Below are 20171 nucleotides of genomic sequence, written 5' to 3'. Positions count from 1 at the left end.
CCCTTCTCAGCCACCTTTAAACCGTGTAAAACACATACTCCTGGGTACTATAATTTGTGACTGTTTCCAGTGATCCGCAGCAAGCAGTGTAGCACAGTGGTTAGCACACTGGACTTGCATTCGGGAGGACGACGTTTCAGACCCGCGTCCGGCCATCCACATTTAGATCTCCTTGACTTCCCTAAATCGCTTAATGCAAATGTCAAGATGGTTTCTTTGAAACGGCGCGGCCAGTTTCCTTCTCTGTCCTTCCCTAATACGAACTTGTGAGCCAGCCGCGGTGGCCAAGCGGTTCTAGGCGCTTCAGTCCGGAACCGCGCGACTTCTACGGTCGCAGGTTCGAATCCTACCTTGGGCGTGGATGTGTGTGATGTCCTTAGGTAAATTAGGTTTAAGTAGTTCTAAGTTCTAGGAGACTGATGACCTCAGATGTTAAGTCCCATAGTGCTCAGAGCCATTTGAACCATTTTTTTGAACGAACTTGTGCTCCGTCTCTAATGACCTCGTCGTCGATGGGACGTTAAATTCTAATCTCCTCCTCCTCCTCGTCCTTGTGATTCACCGTCAGTCAGGTAATAATGAGTTCCTCCATCTGTTTACGTGCAATACACCTGTTTAGAGCAAGTGCCAAACCGTGCACCAAGCGTCGATCATACGTAAGGCTTCCCGCGTTTCATTACTATTTCTGCCGTTGTAACATACTCATATACAACAGCATCCACCATGAGCAGCGCTACGGATCTTCCCACGTTAGCCAGCAAATCATAGAGAAATTTCTAGATCAAAGAAAAAAGTAGCAGTAAAGTTGATAACACTACACAAAACATTCGAGGCATATGTAACCAGAAACATACAAAGAGCCACTAGTGCTGTTATATTGTGGTGCGTTTCCCGCCGAGAAATGTATAGTTCTGCAAAGCAGTATGGGATTCGGCCAAAATCAACCGTGCCAAAAGAAGGAATAACTCAAAAACGTGCAAGAGACGGCATTTCTTGATGTGAGAGAAAACAAGACATGAAATATCGTAAGCAAAATCATCTTTTTTAGAGAACAGTTTCTCGATCTAGGAAAGGCAGTTTGTAAATATCCTTCATTAGAGACCACTGACGATGTTTTATTTCAATAAAATGAAGTTCGTTTGGTGACAAAAACAGGCAATTTCATATAGTTGCAAAGACGGAATTAAAATGCCTTTAATAAACATTTATGTATTCTTTTAAAATTTTAAAAAATTCAATTATAGATTTAAAAAATAAGTAGGTTGCAAAGAATATACAATATTAAATTTTGATAACTAGTTTCGGTTGTTCATACAACCATCTTCAGATCAATCATGCTAAAGTATATCAGTGCATAGAACACGGATGGACCACATCGTCTGTAAAATTTGGTGACGAGTGTAAGTGTTTTATACTTGACTGCAAGTTTATGAAGCATGGTTTAGGATCAGCCTTTTATTGCGTTGGTAAACCCAGAATTTTACTGAAATTTTCTCTTAAATGACCTTGTACCAAGCTATTCAGACGATGCGGTCCATCCGTATTCTATACGCTAATATAAACTTTACCATGATTGACCTGAAGATGGCTGTATGAACAACCGAAAATAGTTATCAAATTTTCAGATTGCATGTTATTTGCTATTTAGACAATTTAAAAATGTAATGAATTAAAAAAATTAATGAATATATAATATCGTATCTCTCCATTTCTGAAAATGTCAGGTATTACTTGTGACTTATGCATATCGTGCTAATAACCACACTATAGCACTCAGCTGGTGTACGTCGGGTATTACCTTCACATTTGTCGGTTTCACCCCCATTAAGTATACCGTGCTGACTCTTTGATAGGAATCCTCCGCCCAGTCAAAAATCCGGCTCAATCCTCACTAATCTCTTAATTTGTTCGCTAGGAGGCCTGCGGAACTATGTAGAATGCCTTCTTGACATCAAGGAACGAGGCATCTACTTGGACGCCACTGTGCACTGTCTTTTGCATATCATTGACAGAAAGAGCTAACTGAGTTTTACAAGATCTTTGTGTGCATATTTCATGTCTGTCCCCAATGAAGAGAATTAAGACCTCCCAAGAATATACGAGCGTAAAACTGGTCCATAGTTATACAACAGTTTCAAGTCAGCTATGTAGTCCTACTGCTACGCGTATCTGTCATATCACCTTGCTTGAAATGGGAATGGCATGTGCCTTTTTCCAGGCGCTTGCTGTGTTTTATTGTTCCACTTTACTAGATTTTGATGTAACGCAATATTGTCATTTGTTCCCAGATACAGAGTGACGGGAGGTACTTCGATTCACTAGGCGTAGTAGTTTGTAGTTTTGTACCTGTAGATAAACTGACAAAAAAAACAGTCGCGCCATGAAACAGAGACAACGAAAGAAGCTGGGAGATGTAAACAGCCATCCTTTAATAGTGTATTTATTAGGAGTGAAGGCTGCTGTTATTATGATAGAACGCATCTCGTGGTCGTGCGGTAGCGTTCTCGCTTCCCACGCCCGGGTTCCCGGGTTCGATCCCCGGTGGGGTCAGGGATTTTCTCTGCCTCGTGATGGCTGGGTGTTGTGTGCTGTCCTTAGGTTAGTTAGGTTTAAGTCGTTCTAAGTTCTAGGGGACTGATGATGACCATTGATGTTAAGTCCCATAGTGCTCAGAGCCATTATGATAGAATAGATCAGGCGATCCATGAGGTTTTAGGTCAGGGTCTTCACTAAAAATCACTACTGGCCCACCCGGTCCCCTATGGCTATTTCTAGTCTCTGAGATGTATCTAGAGACGGAACGTTTTTTAAATGTCTCCTTTCTGTCTAAAATTCCATGTCTTTCATGCCCTTGAAAGGGTTTCATCAGACGTTGTTAGTTTAGGTGTTTAAGAAGAAGGTATCTGACAATCGCTGATTCACTTTGGTAGGAGAAACACATTTTAAAAGTGAAAAGACTTATTATAACCACCTCACTGAGGCTGGCGACGCATCGTGTGGAAACCAGCGTCGATACTTGAAGTCTATAGCCGAAACCGCAGTAGAGAACGAACGTTACGACTGTAAGTAATGCGATTCCGAATCATTGCGGATGAACGAAAGCCAAAATGATCATACTCAACAATACACACTCCAACTGAGTTCCAAAATCGAAGACTGAGTAAGGAAAGTCAGGCAGTTGTCGTACGTGAACTGTCTGCCGTCATCCCGTTACCGACGAGCGACATCTGAGCCATACAAACTACGAACTCCGCCACACTCTGAGTCCGTCTCCATATCGTTGGAGTGGCGGTATATTAGAAAACGGGTGTCTGTCTGGGACTTCCTAAATTAAAGGGATGGGGAAGGGCAGGGGGAGGATGGTGTTGTACAAATCAACAATAGCAGCACTCATGGAATTGGGAAGCGGATATCAATAAAACACTGCTTAAAGGCACGAAGAATGGGCCTAGCACGAAACAAATAAATTACGCCTTTCAGAATTAAATGTCCGCAACTCGTGGTCGTGCGGTAGCGCTCTCGCTTCCCACGCCCGGGTTCCCGGGTTCGATTCCCGGCGGGGTCAGGGATTTTCTCTGCCTCGTGATGACTGGGTGTTGTGTGCTGTCCTTAGGTTAGTTAGGTTTAAGTAGTTCTAAGTTCTAGGGGACTAATGACAATAGATGTTAAGTCCCATAGTGCTCAGAGCCATTTGAACCATTTTGAATTAAACACCTTCGGGGAATACTATATTGCAACTGTGCATAACTTCAGTCTTGTAATACGACGAAAAGGGCATTGTATTGACAAATGGACTCAAGTAAAGAATTGTGAAGCTGCTGGTTAATGCACTTTAAACGTGACATTTGAGGGTTTGTGAGTGAATTTACCATTTGAATTAGAACAGTGCTACCAATCTTTTATTACAATCTTTATGTAAATTACCTTTGACTTTTTCCTTTTTTAACCAACCTGCATATCGAAGTATGTAAACATGCAATGGCATACGGCAAAAATATGAAGCAACACTTAACATCTGAAAATGACTGCATAACAGTCACTGAAATAAAACTGAATTAAAGGAGGGGTGGAAGGAGATCACCAGTAAACATAAGCCCTAGGTAAGAACTGCCGGGGGTCGAGAGCTGATCACCCATTGTGTAATGTTAGTAAAAACGAATCATGTACTGCATCAGAAGCTTGAGATCCCTTGGCAACTAGTAGCCGAAAACTGGTATATGAATCGACTACTGCACACAACAAACGTATTCCACAATATGTAAGTAACAGGAATTGGATAGAAGTCACATTAAGTACAGCACTGATTCTATTCCGTACTGATGCAGTACAGTGTGGACAGGTAGTCATTTTACCTTACTGCTACACTATCCCAGTCCACTCACAGTCTCTCTTTTCGATAAGCACTCTATAAGGTAACTCTAATTTTCGTTCATTTGGTGTTCATTTGGATACAGACGTCGACATTTGTAGATCTGAGCACAGAATGAGAACCTACAGCCAGCTACTAATTTTCGTTCATTTGGTGTTCATTTGGATACAGGCGTCGACATTTGTAGATGTGAGCACAGAATGAGAACCTGCAGCCGTAAAGGAATCACATTCATAGAATGAGATACTACAGCTGTAAGTGAATCACACTCATATAGTGAGAAACAATGTTCAAGTTCGCACTGGATCATCCGTATTAAGGTTATGCGCTTTTTTCCGCCCTGACTGGGTGTGCTGGCGTCACCGTGGCCGATCCCTTCCAACCAGCACACCTCGAAATGAGCAAATGCTTAGTTCATAACAACCATGATGTTGAATGTATGTTAGACCTTAATTTTCCTTCCTTCCTTTGCCAATATAAGCAATTCGATTCTAAACATTGGGTGTCCCAGTATTCAGGGATATGAGAGGAGCAATCATTCGAAGCAAAGAACTCTAGTAAACATGACCTCTGAATTGCATGCCATGAACACTTCTTCATCTTCGATGTTGTGAAACAAATCTCTTCTACTGTAAGCTCTTTACTTTCCATATTTTGACAGGTTGTGGTATGAACCAAACAAGAAAAAAATGTCCCGTTGACTTGGGCTCTAAAGTGCACTTCTTAAGAGCTATGAGCACTTGTTCCTCTTCGCTACTGTGAAAAGCATGTGTTCTAGTCTACAAGTACTCATAGCTCTTAAAAACCCGTGTTTACTAGACATTTTTGCATCGAATGATTCTCCCTGTCGTACTTCTGAATATTGAACCATTCCTCCTGGGATACCCTATATATTCCCTTTTCTAGCATGCGCGAACACTAACCAGACCTTTATATTTACTATTTCGTTAGCAGCTTTGAATATAACTGGACATTTTATTTTCAGACATCTGACCGCCTGGGGCGATACGCCGTACCAACGCCGAAGATCCTTCCGCAACCATGATCAAAAGAGTGGTAAGACTATACAAACACATTTACTAGTATAGGGTAACAACTCACATTAGAGTATATAGCTATTGAAGGTATACCCTAATTTCTTTTTCATTAACATAAATATTATGAATTATAATAATCGTTAAGTTTTATGAATATCTGTATGAAACTCTAAAAATTTTAGAATTTGACCAGTATAACCATGAAGCAGCTTTGACGAAATAAGTTGTCTGAAACGAATTTCTCATAACGGGTGCAACAGAAGTATCATGCTGCTTTCACCAGCAATTTTTCCTAAGAAAAAAGAGATTTGGAGATTTTTCAGACCTCACTCATTCTCTTGCTGTACGTCTCGCAGCCGTCCGCGCTGCAAAAGGAGTTTACTCAGGCTTTTGACAGATGGTCACATTAACGTGACTAGACAATTAATGTGTTGGCAAACGTGCAATTTCGGCAGCTTGGAGGATTCAGTGCGTTGTCTTCTACAGACGAGACACTTGCACCACATATTTATTACATATTCCGTTTCTCTTTATGTGATTGTCTCAGAACTTACTGTGGTTATACATATATGCAATTTCTCACTTGAAATACATACCGGAATGTTCTCCTAGATTTGGAGTTTATTATGAAGCTAGTTAATAAAGAATAGATCATATTTATGTTTCTACCACAAATACAGGGCTCTTACAAATGATTGAAGCGATTTCATAAATTCACTGTAGCTCCATTCATTGACATATGGTCACGACACACTACAGATACGTAGAAAAACTCATAAAGTTTTGTTCGGCTGAAGCCGCACTTCAGATTTCTGCCGCCAGAGCGCTCGAGAGCGCAGTGAGACAAAATGGCGACAGGAGCCGAGAAAGCGTATGTCGTGCTTGAAATGCACTCACATCAGTCAGTCATAACAGTGCAACGACACTTCAGGACGAAGTTCAACAAAGATCCACCAACTGCTAACTCCATTCGGCGATGGTGTGCGCAGTTTAAAGCTTCTGGATGCGTCTGTAAGGGGAAATCAACGGGTCGGCCTGCAGTGAGCGAAGAAACGGTTGATCGCGTGCGAGCAAATTTCACGCGTAGCCCGCGGAAGTCGACGAATAAAGCAAGCAGGGAGTTAAACGTACCACAGCCGACGGTTTGGAAAATCCTACGGAAAAGGCTAAAGCAGAAGCCTTACCGTTTACAATTGCTACAAGCCCTGACACCCGATGACAAAGTCAAACGCTTTGAATTTTCGGCGCGGTTGCAAAAGCTCATGGAAGAGGATGCGTTCAGTGCGAAACTTGTTTTCAGTGATGAAGCAACATTTTTTCTTAATGGTGAAGTGAACAGACACAATGTGCGAATCTGGGCGGTAGAGAATCCTCACGCATTCGTGCAGCAAATTCGCAATTCATCAAAAGTTAACATGTTTTGTGCAATCTCATGGTTTAAAGTTTACGGCCCCTTTTTCTTCTGCGAAAAAAACGTTACAGGACACGTGTATCTGGACATGCTGGAAAATTGGCTCATGCCACAACTGGAGACCGACAGCGCCGACTTCATCTTTCAACAGGATGGTGCTCCATCGCACTTCCATCATGATGTTCGGAATTTCTTAAACAGGAGATTGGAAAACCGATGGATCGGTCGTGGTGGAGATCATGACCAGCAATTCATGTCATGGCCTCCATGCTCTCCCGACTTAACCCCATGAGATTTCTTTCTGTGGGGTTATGTGAAAGATTCAGTGTTTAAACCTCCTCAACCAAGAAACATGCCAGAACTGTGAGCTCGCATCAACGATGCTTTCGAACTCATTGATGGGGACATGCTGTGCCGAGAGTGGGAGGAACTTGATTATCGGCTTGATGTCTGCCGAATCACTGAAGGGGCACATATCGAACATTTGCGAATGCCTAAAAAAGTTTTTGAGTTTTTGTATGTGTGTGCAAAGCATTGTGAAAATATCTCAAATAATAAAGTTATTGTAGAGCTGTGAAATCGCTTCAATCATTTGTAATAACCCTGTACATGAATATTATATTATGCCGTATGTTCTGCTATTATTTCCAGAATGAATTTTCACTCTGCAGCAGAGTGTACACTTTTTTGAAACTTTCTGGCAGATTAAAACTGTGTGCCAGGCTGGCACTATTGCCTTTCTTCCAGGACTGCGAGTCCAGCAAGGTATACGAGAAATCTCTGAGGTTTGGAAGGTACGAGAAAAGCACTGGCGGAAGTAAAGCAGTGAAGGCGGATCGTGAGCCACGGCTGGCTAGTTCAGGCGGTAAGAGCATTGTCACGTTAGGCAGGATACATGGTTCGTGTCGTGATGTGGCAGACAGTTTTAATCTGCCAGGAAGTTTCAATATACCATTGTTTTCTGAGATATCCATTAGATACGATTACTTTTTTTTTCTTTATTGTAATTTCATTCCCCTGCCCCATGATGGAGCACTCATGAAGAATAAAAAAACCGCTGCTGGCCGAGGGGCTGGAGGCTGGAGGGCAGGGAAATAGAGGGGAGGAAAGTGTGGTGGGGAGGGGCTGGAGGGGTGGGAGGAAGAGGTAAAAAAGGGGGCTGGAGGTGCACCTAGGGGCAGGAGACAGGCAGGGTGGGAGATGAAGAGGGAACATAATCCAGGAGGGGAAATCCACTCAGGAGAAGGGAGAGGAGGAGAGGAGTGCCCTGAGGAGGAGCCAGGAGGGAGGTGGGGTTAGAGTTGGTAGGAGGGGTAGACATCAGGGCGAAGTTCATCATCTGGGAGGGGTAGGTGCTGGAAGTTGCGTTGGGAAAGGAGGTGGAGGGCGTGGAGATGGAGAGAGGGCAGGACACAACGATAAAGGCGCAGCAACAGGCTGGGGGTGGAGAGGAATGTGGACACCAGGGGGTGGGGGGATCGAGTCAGCAGGCAATATACAGGGTGTGGATGTGTTCAAGGAAAAGGAGAAGGTAGGGGAAGGGGATGAGGTCATAGAGGATGCGTGTGGGGGACGGAAGGCAGATACGGAAGGCGAGACGGAGTGCATGGTGCTCGTGGATTTGGAGGGCATTATAGAACCTGGGAGGGATGGAAATGCAAGCAACGCTGGCATAACAAAGGATGGGGTGGATCAAGGATTTGTAGGTGTGAAGGATGGTGGAAGGATGCAGTCCCCATGTCCAGCCAGACAGAAGTTTCAGGAGGCAGAGTCTGTTGTGGGCTTTGTGTTGGATTGTACGGAGATAGGGAATCCAGGTGAGGTGGCGGTCGAGGGTGAGGCCAAGGTATTTGGGGGTAGGAGTGATGTGGATAGGACAGTCATAAACAGTTAGGTAGAAATCATGGAGACAAAGGAGCAGGTGGTGCTGCCTATGATGATGGCCTGGGTCTTGGAGGGGTTGATACGAAGGAACCACTGGTTGCACCAAGTGGTGAACTGGTCATGGTGGGCTTGGGGCGGGGGGGGGGGGTACGTTGGGACCATTGAAGGGTAGGATAAAGGGCTAGGAAGACGGTGTCATCAGCAAATTGGAGGAGATGAAGAGGCGGGGGAGATTTGGGCATATCAGCAGTGTACAGGACATAGAGGAGAGGGGAAAGGACAGATCCTTGGGGCATGCCGGTGGAGGGATAGAAGGTGCGGGAGTTGGAATTGTGGATAATGACATACGAGGGACGACGGGAGAGGAAGGAAGCAATGAGATGGATGAAACTGATAGGGAGAGCATAGTTCTGGAGTATGAGTACTTAACTGAAATCTCAGAGATCGTTCGCTCTGTATACTCGTGGCAATGAGCTGTGCAGCCCCATTGATCTCTCCATGAGAATTATAAATCCCTTCCAGGCGAATCTATGCAGCACTGCCATCTTGTTGATGGCAATGTAAAGGGTGGTTATAGTTAAACATTCGCTAATTGAGCCAGTGGAGATGGAAAGCTACTTACTGTAATGATACCCAGTTTTATAGGAATGATGTTGAGACTGTGTTCTGACAAATTTGCACCAGGGCCGGCGCAAGGCACGTGCGAAACGTGCGGCCACACGGGGAGGAGGCACTTTAACGAGGGTCGGCAAATCTGCTGACCGCCCCCCCCCCCCCCTGTTTTTTTTTTTTTTTTTTTTTTTTTTTTTTGGACAAACTCGGGATTCGAAACCAAACCTCGGAGGGAGCGGCTTCGGGAACTGTGGCATGGCGCCTTGACTACCTGCCGGACGCCCCTGTTGAACAAGGGGAGGGAGGAGGACTAATTTCTTCCTCGCCACTGTGGCAGCACCGTCGTGTTTACACCGGAGGAACAGAGAGGGGGAAGCAGTCTGGCGTACACGCCAGTATTCTTATGAGTGGAGCGCTGCCAGCCTGTTACGCGCCGTGCATTTACTCACAACTTATTTTGCAGAAGACGAAATCTAATTTGGAAATTCGAATGCAATGTTCGATACTGTGGTTACATCTTAAGCCTGAAGCAATTTTGCTAAGCCCTTCAATGGCAGTTTCCGAGTGTTTTATTCTTCCCGCATCATGGGAAAAAAAGATAGAACATTACATGTCAACACCTACAATTGATAGAAGTATTCCGAATGGGTAAATACGCTGCGAGTAATTACAAGGGATAAAGACATTGCTAATAAGCCTAGCATAAGTTGGGTTTCGACGTATTTTTGAACATTTTTGCTATCCGTTTCTGAGTGATAGTGGGACGTTTTAGTTTTTGAGCCATGAAACACCTGTCTCCCCCTGCATGAACAACAATTAAACTCTGACTGGCACTTTTTTTCACAATACTAATCGCACACTATCACTTTTCTAACATTTATTTGCTGCATAATGCATGTGAATCCATGTCTCATCTTAGGAAACTACTGGTCGCTTTGATTCTGATGAAAACCTGAGAAAGTATGGTATTTAAGCAACAATGCCCTCTCGTCCGCACAAAACAAAACATTAATTTTGACACCTTCTAAAACGAAAATCCATAGACAGAACATTGCTTCTAAGGGTTTCCTTGCTAGCTCTGGAGCTCATTTCTGTTGGACAAAAGTTGTACAGTTTTAGCAAAGTTCGTATTTCTTTCTATTGTTCGTAATGCCATAGAAATTGCTGCCTGATAACACATTTATCCATATCATCGGTCACATACTTACTGTGAGCTTATACGGCGATGACTAATTTGTTACCCCTTATTCCATAATCAGACAGGAAAGAAGTGACACATGGAAATTACAACAGATGTCGAGTGTCAGTTCTTTGAAATGAACAACCGCAGTGCAGTCAGTTAATAAATTTCGACTAGCATTAGTACCCGTCGATGTACGAGTGTGTATTTATTACATTATTATGTTACTCCATCTCCTTATTCTTCCTCTCTCCATTGTCTTCCGCCCCACTCTTTGACCGTTTCACCTGCGTCTGTAGTGAAATTCCGCCTGAAATTCAATTTCACGCTGCTCAATTCTTATCATTTCATCTCCTGACACAGTGTATCTTACAGTAATATAATTTTCCGTTTACGTGCAGTGGAATATCAAGATATTGTCAGCGAAGTGTGTTGTAAATAAAGTTAGTACACCGACATCAACAGTTAGTTTAACGTAATCGTTCTTTACAGGCTGGATCGAAACAGACCGACGGTAGAAAAAGACTGTCTGGCAGTGAATACAGGAAAAGACGGACGCTGAAGGAAGATGACGATAAGAAGCAAAAGCATGCATTACAACGATATTTCAAGCCAAAGAGAGAACGACCTAGCAGTGGCGTAGGTGGAAAAATAGATCCTGAAAGTACAAAAACTAGTGGAGCTACTGCAGCTACATGTTTATCTTCAGGACATGACCAGAAAGTTGACGAACACAGTACTGCGACCACCGCATACAGTAGCAATGCTGACGGTGGGCCATCCACAACATGTTAAACAGACCTCGTCTGGACTCAAGACCTGCTTTGTGACGAAAGCTCCAAGATTGAAACATCAGGCAGAACTGAAATTAGGCGACCCGATTCGGAAAATACCGGAGGAACATCAGCCGAGGTACTCACCACCGGAGAAGGGATTGAAGGCGAGCCTAAACTGAACGACACAATTGACTCAGATCCCGGAAGATGGCCGGAAATTATTATCGACTGCATTCGGACGACTTTGGTCATGCGAGGTCCTCCCGAGCGCATTATGGGAGCTGAAGAATGTCCTAAAAAACGCGGACAACCGGCGTTTCAGCCCTGTGCATTACAGCAATTCTTTGAAGAATTTAGAAGAAGCAGATAGACATTGGTTGGTGTACTCAAAGAACAAGGATGCTGTGTTCTGCTTTTGTTGCAAACTTTTTTCGTCATCTGCAGAAAAAATTGCAAAGAACGGTACAAGCGACTGGCGGCACCTTCCTTCGTACCTCGAAAGTCACGGGAAGTCTACCGAACATTTGAATTCACATAAAAAGTGGATCGTGTTTTCCGAGGGACTGAAAAGTCACGAACTGTCGACGCCCATCATCAGAGGCTTCTGAATACTGAAAGCGAACATTGGAAAAATGTTCTTGAGCGCGTAATAGCAATAATTCATTTCCTGGGTCGGCAATGTCTGCCTTTGAGAGGAAGTGCAGATACACTCTTTCAGCCTGACAACGGAAACTTCTTGAAACTCGTTGAATTATTCGAAAAGTTCGACACTGTGATGATGGAGCATCTGCACAGAACAAAGCAAGGTGAGAACAAGGGTAAACATTATCTTGAAAAAGAAACACAGACTGAAATAATTCGTCTTATTGGATCACCTATAACCGACAGCATTCTATTAATGATGAAATCTATAAAGTATTATAGTATAATTCTGGACTGCACAGCAGATATTTCAAAAGTTGAGTAGATGACAGTTGTGGTACGTTTCGTCCAGGAGACAAGACTCGACGGGGTATACGATGTCCGAATTCGGGAGCATTTGCTGCGATTTCTTCCAGTGCCCGATACTTCAAACTCCACTTTGACGCAGATCGTACTCAAGTTCTTGGAAGATAAAAAAATCCTATTGTGTAGTATGAGAGGGCAAGGATACGACAATGGAGCAAACATGAAAGGAAAGAAGTCTGGTCTCCAGAAAAGAATTTCAGACATGAACAAGAGAGCATTTTATGTACCATGCAGCAGTCACTCATTGAATCTTGTTGTAAACGCTGCCGCTTTATCTTCTAAATATGCTGTTTCCATGTTTTCGACAGTGAAACGCTTGTATGACTTCTTCTCGTCCTCCGTTCGACGTTGAGATGTCTCGAAGAAGTATATGCCTAACCTGTCGCTGAAGCTACTGAGTGATACTAGGTGGGAAAGTCGCACCGATGCACTTACTCCCCTGAGGTTTCAAATTGGAGGCGTTTATGATGCACTGGTTCAGGTATCAGAAGAATTCGATGGCATGACCGCTCACGAAGCAATGCCACTTGCGAATCAAATAAAAAATTACACCTTTCTCACTTCTCTGGTAATCTGGTACGACGTTCTGTTTCACATCAGTGTCGCCAGGAAGACCCTCCAGACCATTGACATAAATGTTTCTGAGGCCGTGGAAATGCTTGAAAAAACGAAAGCATATTTTGTGACCTACAGAACAGAAGAAAAGTTTATCTCTTTCTTGACGGATTCCAAGCTACAGAATTAGAGCTAGAAGATCTAAAGTTACACGGATAAGTGTTTCCCGGCGACGAAGTAAGAAGCCCACTTTACCTATGAAGGAAGGGATAAGACAATAGATGACACAACAAAACGTTACAAGATTGAATTCTACAGTTATCTATTAGATATAGTAACCACATCTTCGGATGAGAGAGTCAATCAACTGAAATCTCATTGTGATTATTTTGATTTTCTCTACGACATCGGCGCGCTGAAGAATGCACCTGCTGACAGACTGAACTCCAAGTGTAGAAACCTCGCAGTGATTTTGCAAGATCATGAGTCAAGCGACATTGATGCACTGGAGTTGAGGGAAGGACTAAAATTGCTTTCAACATTGTTGAAACCTGGAATAGGTCCAAAAGAGGCTCTGAAGTTTATAGGAAGACATAATTTTTGCCCTAATGTTACTATTGCTCTGAGAATTCTCCTAACACTCCCATTCACAGTTGCGAGTGGAGAGAGGAGTTTCTCAAAACTGAAATTGATGAAGACATACCTCCGATCAACGATGAGCCAAACTCGTTTGAATGATCTTGCAACAATATCGATTGAGCGCGAGCTTCCAGAGGACTTAAATTACACAGATCGTGTGAAAGAGTTTGCACAAGCAAAAGCCAGGAAGGTTCGATTTGTCTCGTATTTTCTTAAATTTTTATATTATGATCAGTGTCTTGGTTATTTACTGCGTTGTTTCTTATTTTGTTCAACATTAAATAGTTATTGTAAATATTATTGTTCAAACTAAATTATCGTTAAATTATAAATATATTTTGTTTTCCGTTGAATACATTATCTGTTCACAATCATTGAAATTTTTTTATTTACGTTAACTGTAAGTTCATTCCGCGCGGGATTGGCCGAGCGTTCTCAGGCGCTGCTGTCATGGACCGTGTGGCTAGTCCCGGCGGAGGTTCGAGTCCTCCCTCGGGCATGGTTGTGTTTGTTTGTCCTTAGGATAATTTTGGTTAAGTAGTGCGTAAGCTTAGGGACTGATGGACTTAGCAGTTAAGTCCCATAAGATTTCACACACATTTGAACATTTTTTGAGTTGAATAAGATGTAGTTCCTGAAATTCATGCAAGCGCGAGAACACCATGATTCCAATTTAACTAGTTAAAAGTTAGTTACTCGCGCCCACTCTACATCTACACCTACATCTATACTCTGAAAACCATTGTGAAGTGCGTGGCAGAGGGTACATACCGCTGTACCAGTTATTACGATTTCTTCCTGTTCCATTCCCGTACTGAGCGCGGTAAGAATTATTTTTAAGTGCATCTGTGTGTGCTGTAATTAATCTAATCTTGTCGTCACGATTCCTATGTGAGCGATATGTAGGGGGTTTTAGTATGTTCCTAGAGTTATCATTTAAAGCCAGTTCTTGAAACTTTGTTAGTAGCGTTTCCCAGGATAGTTTACGTCTATCTTACAGAGTCTGCCAGTACAGTTTCTTCAGCATCTCTGTGATGCTATCCCACGCATCAAACGAACCTGTGACCATTCGTCCTACCCTTCTCTGTATATGTTCAATATCCTCTGCTAGTCCTATTTGGTACGAGTCCCACATGCCTGAGCCGGCCGCGGTGGTCTCGCGGTTCTAGGCGCGCAGTCCGGAACCGCGCGACTGCTACGGTCGCAGGTTCGAATCCTGCCTCGGGCATGGATGTGTGTGATGTCCTTAGGTTAGTTAGGTTTAAGTAGTTCTAAGTTCTAGGGGACTGATGACCACAGCTGTTGAGTTCCATAGTGCTCAGAGCCATTTGAACCACATGCCTGAACGATATTTCAGAATGGGTCGCACAAGTGATTTGCCAGCGATCTCCTTTGTAGACTGATTACACCTTGCCAGTATTCTACCAATAAACCGAAGACTACCACCTGCTTTACCCATGACTGAGTCTATGCGATTATTCCATTTCATATTCCTACAAAGTGTTACACCTAGGCATTTGTAGGTGGTGACCGGTTACAAATGTGACTATTGATATTATAGACATAAGATACTACATTTTTTTCGTTTTGTGAAGCGCACAACTTTACATTTCTGAACATTTAAAGCAAATTGAATCAGGTTTGACTCCATTTTTGAGCTGGTGCCCAGCGACTGTTTTGTACAAATCTGTAGAGAATGTCACCAATCAGTCGCAATTTTTGTTTTTATTTCCCAGATCTACATAGATTTCGGGCACAGTGTGGCTATTCTCAATGCTTTGAGTTATGTTTACATCCATACCGTCATGCTGAACGTAACTATCAACATGAAGGTTTAGATGTAAGTACATATTAAAAGCTTTGAGACAGGCCACTCAGTGGCCGAAACGTAGGTAGATCTGAAAAGTAAAAACAAAAATTGCGATTGATTGCTGACATTTCCTGCAGATTTGTTTAAATAAAATTCCACAAACGTTTTGTAAAAGAAAAAAAATGGTGGCGGGGGGGAGGGGGCGGTACTTGGGCTTGCGCCAGCCCTGATTTGCACTGTTAGTAGTGTCGTGCGTTGCCATTAAATGTCGGTTCTGGCAGGGCCACGTAGGGTTCAAACACGAGCATCAGTGTGGATTAAAGTTGCAGAGAGTCAACACTGGTCCAGACAAGGTAGGAGGGCTTTACTGTTAAACTGTTTTGGCAAAACAAGAGCAATAGTGCTGCTGCTCTTCACGAGTATCGACGCACTGAAGGAATCCTGAGAGGTCCTTTTCCCTCACCAGGGTCGCAGAACATGATTCGGAGGTTACACTGAACTGGGGTTTTGGGAATTGCGCCACAAATTGTTTTTCATGGGACCCCTCTCAAGTAGCGAAAGTTTAATTACACTACTGGCCATTAAAATTGCTACACCAACAAGAAATGCAGATGATATATGGGTATTCATTGGACAAATATATTATACTAAAACTGATATGTGATTACATTTTCACGCAATTTGGCTGCATAGAACCTGAGAAATCAATACCCAGAACAACCACCTCTGGCCGTAATAACGGCCTTGATACGTCTGGGGATTGAGTCAAACAGAGCTTGCATGGCGTGTACAGGTACAGCTGCCCAAGCAGCATCTACACGATACCATAGTTCATCAAGAGTAGTGACTGGCGTATTGTGACGAGCCAGTTGCTCGGCCACCATTGACCAGACGTTTTCAGTTGGTGAGAGATCTGGAGAATGTGCTGGCCAGGGCAACAGTCGAACATTTTCTGTATCCAGAAAGGCCCGTACACGACCCGCAACATGCGGTCGTGCATTATCTTTCTGAAATGTAGAGTTTCGCAGGGATCGAATGAAGGGTAGAGCCACGGGTCTTAACACATCTGAAATTTAACGTCCACTGTTCAAAGTGCCGTTAATGCGAACGAGAGGTGACCGAGACGTGTAACCAATGGCACCCCATACTATCACGCTGGCTGATACGCCAGTATGGCGATGACGAATACACGCTTCCAATGTGCGTTCACCGCGATGTCGCCAAACACGGATGCGACCATCGTGATGCTGTAAACAGAACCTGGATTCATCCGCAAAAATGACGTTTTGCCATTCGTGCACCCAGGTTCGTCGTTGAGTCCACCATCGCCGTCGCTCGTGTCTGTGATGCAGCGTCAAGGGTAACCGCAGTCATGGTCTCCGAGCTAATAGGCCATGCTGCTGCAAACGTCGTCGAACTGTTCGTGCAGATGGTTGTTGTCTTGCAAACGTCCCCATCTGTTGACTCAGGGATCGAGACGTGGCTGCACGATCCGTTACAGCCATGCAGATAAGATACCTGTCATCTCGACTGCTAGTGATACAAGGCCGTTGGGATCCACCACGGCGTTCCGTATTACCCTCCTGAACCCACCGACTCCATATTCTGCTAACAGTCATTGGATCTCGACGAACGCGAGCAGCAATGTCGCGATACGATAAACCGCAATCGCGATAGACTACAATCCGACCTTTATCAAAGTCGGAAACGTGATGGTACGCATTTCTCCTCCTTACACGTGGCACCACAACAAAGTTTCACCAGGCAACGCTGGTCAACTGCTGTTTGTGCACGAGAAATCGGTTTGAAACTTTCCTCATGTCTGCACGTTGTAGGTGTCGCCACCGGCGCTAGCCTTGTGTGAATGCTCTGAAAAGCTAATCATTTGCACATCACAGCATCTCCTTCCTGTCGGTTAAATTTTGCGTCTGTAGCACGTCATCTTCGTGGTGTAGCAATTTTAATGGCCAGTAGTGTATATTTAATCTCTATTTGAAGCATAAATTAGGCTCACCAACTTAAATCTTTTTTCTGTGACTATTTTATCTTCATTGCCGTATTCCACTAGTACTTGTACACTTATAAATGTTACAGCTTTCTGACCACCACAGATTCATGCAAGACCCAACGTCTGTACATAGCTGCAGCACACAATTAACCTGGGTTCTCTCTTACAGGAACCATACCATTGTAATGATATGGTTACCACTAGAGATCTCGCTAATGAATATTACAACATTGATGTTCTCTAATTTTTTAAGTATTTTTCCTAGAAAACAACAGTTTCTTACTAATTTAGTAGCCAGTTTGTTTTGCTTAACACAAAATGTAATGATTTGCAAGATTTTAGATTTAATATGAACCAAAATTATGTCTTCCTATAGCAATTTTAAAATCGATTTACTACATCCTCACTCTGTAGGATATCTTATGACTTTGAAACCAGCCAAGTGATCGTTTTCACAGCTTGTTTGTCACTGGGTGATAAATAAGTTCGCACTTAAAACAACAAAGTGTGAAACTAGGCAAACAGAGCTACTTACAAATTGGAGCAAAAATGTCATACAAAACTATGTCGATGTTTCAGTAAGTGTAAAATTAAAACATGATGCCGTGAGCTAGTTTCCAACGGCTGTAACATGGTTCTAATGTATCCACAAGTAGCTTGTTCGAATCCTAGTGGCGGAAAACGTATTCATTATCAAAATTTGAATGATATTAGGAGGAAAGAGGCAGGGAACAGTACCTCGACAGCAGTTTATGCCAAACTGGCCTGCAGTATATACACTCCTGGAAATTGAAATAAGAACACCGTGAATTCATTGTCCCAGGAAGGGGAAACTTTATTGACACATTCCTGGGGTCAGATACATCACATGATCACACTGACAGAACCACAGGCACATAGACACAGGCAACAGAGCATGCACAATGTCGGCACTAGTACAGTGTATATCCACCTTTCGCAGCAATGCAGGCTGCTATTCTCCCATGGAGACGATCGTAGAGATGCTGGATGTAGTCCTGTGGAACGGCTTGCCGTGCCATTTCCACCTGGCGCCTCAGTTGGACCAGCGTTCGTGCTGGACGTGCAGACCGCGTGAGACGACGCTTCATCCAGTCCCAAACATGCTCAATGGGGGACAGATCCGGAGATCTTGCTGGCCAGGGTAGTTGACTTACACCTTCTAGAGCACGTTGGGTGGCACGGGATACATGCGGACGTGCATTGTCCTGTTGGAACAGCAAGTTCCCTTGCCGGTCTAGGAATGGTCGAACGATGGGTTCGATGACGGTTTGGATGTACCGTGCACTATTCAGTGTCCCCTCGACGATCACCAGTGGTGTACGGCCAGTGTAGGAGATCGCTCCCCACACCATGATGCCGGGTGTTGGCCCTGTGTGCCTCGGTCGTATGCAGTCCTGATTGTGGCGCTCACCTGCACGGCGCCAAACACGCATACGACCATCATTGGCACCAAGGCAGAAGCGACTCTCATCGCTGAAGACGACACGTCTCCATTCGTCCCTCCATTCACGCCTGTCGCGACACCACTGGAGGTGGGCTGCACGATGTTGGGGCGTGAGCGGAAGACGGCCTAACGGTGTGCGGGACCGTAGCCCAGCTTCATGGAGACGGTTGAGAATGGTCCTCGCCGATACCCCAGGAGCAACAGTGTCCCTAATTTGCTGGGAAGTGGCGGTGCGGTCCCCTACGGCACTGCGTAGGATCCTACGGTCTTGGCGTGCATCCGTGCGTCGCTGCGGTCCGGTCCCAGGTCGACGGGCACGTGCACCTTCCGCCGACCACTGGCGACAACATCGATGTACTGTGGAGACCTCACGCCCCACGTGTTGAGCAATTCGGCGGTACGTCCACCCGGCCTCCCGCATGCCCACTATACGCCCTCGCTCAAAGTCCGTCAACTGCACATACGGTTCACGTCCACGCTGTCGCGGCATGCTACCAGTGTTAAAGACTGCGATGGAGCTCCGTATGCCACGGCAAACTGGCTGACACTGACGGCGGCGGTGCACAAATGCTGCGCAGCTAGCGCCATTCGACGGCCAACACCGCGGTTCCTGGTGTGTCCGCTGTGCCGTGCGTGTGATCATTGCTTGTACAGCCCTCTCGCAGTGTCCGGAGCAAGTATGGTGGGTCTGACACACCGGTGTCAATGTGTTCTTTTTTCCATTTCCAGGAGTGTATTTAACCTCTTGCGGGTTTATGATGGTAGGGCATAAGATGGTGTCCTAGGTGATCTGCCCATTAGACGGAATGCTGACTTTCACAGCGTCCTTGGTTCTGTCTGAGGGGAATAGACCATGCGCCGACACGAAGTTTTATTATTTCCCCGCCGCGCGGAGTGGCCGCGTGGTTTGAGGCGCCATGTCAGTGATTGCGCGGCCCCTCCCGCCGGAGGTTCGAGTCCTCCCTCGGACATGGGTGTGTGTGTTGTTCTTAGCATAAGTTAGTTTAAGCGGTGTGTAAGTCTAGGGACCGATGATCTCAGCAGATTGGTCCCTTAGGACTTCACACACATTTGAACATTATTTCCCTCCTGTCATTCCATACTTATTCATACAACATAAATGCATTAAATCAGTCGTCCACACATAGTTACACGCTTGCCAGTTCATTGGCAGGTTGGGGGAAAGAAATGTCAAATCACCTCCACTAACACCATCAAAAAGTATGAAATTATAGTTGTTTAAATGTTCATATAAAATGTAAATTAACAAAAGAGAGAGTGCATCAAGCTATTTATGGGTGCGCTTTGCGGTGTTAATTTTGACTCCGATTCAAAAATAATTGAATAATTAGACTTTTTTTAAAATTATACGCTAGTGCAAAATGAAATCACTTACGTAATAACCCAACATGGATGA

General features: G+C 44.3%; 1 protein-coding gene across 9 annotated transcripts in view; it reads left to right on the top strand.

Annotated features, from left to right (window-relative positions):
- Positions 1 to 20171, top strand: part of LOC124721404 (protein O-linked-mannose beta-1,2-N-acetylglucosaminyltransferase 1-like) — a 2183308-nt gene that overhangs the window by 2074988 nt on the left and 88149 nt on the right. For all 9 annotated transcript variants that reach the window (XM_047246347.1, XM_047246348.1, XM_047246345.1 and 6 more), the window contains one exon: positions 5355 to 5425. The gene's annotated coding sequence lies outside the window, so the exon portion shown is untranslated. The remainder of the gene's footprint in view (positions 1 to 5354; positions 5426 to 20171) is intronic.

Source organism: Schistocerca piceifrons, chromosome X (assembly GCF_021461385.2).
Source record: "Schistocerca piceifrons isolate TAMUIC-IGC-003096 chromosome X, iqSchPice1.1, whole genome shotgun sequence".
NCBI classification, from domain to species: domain Eukaryota; kingdom Metazoa; phylum Arthropoda; class Insecta; order Orthoptera; family Acrididae; genus Schistocerca; species Schistocerca piceifrons.
This window is presented reverse-complemented; position numbering and strand designations above follow the sequence as displayed.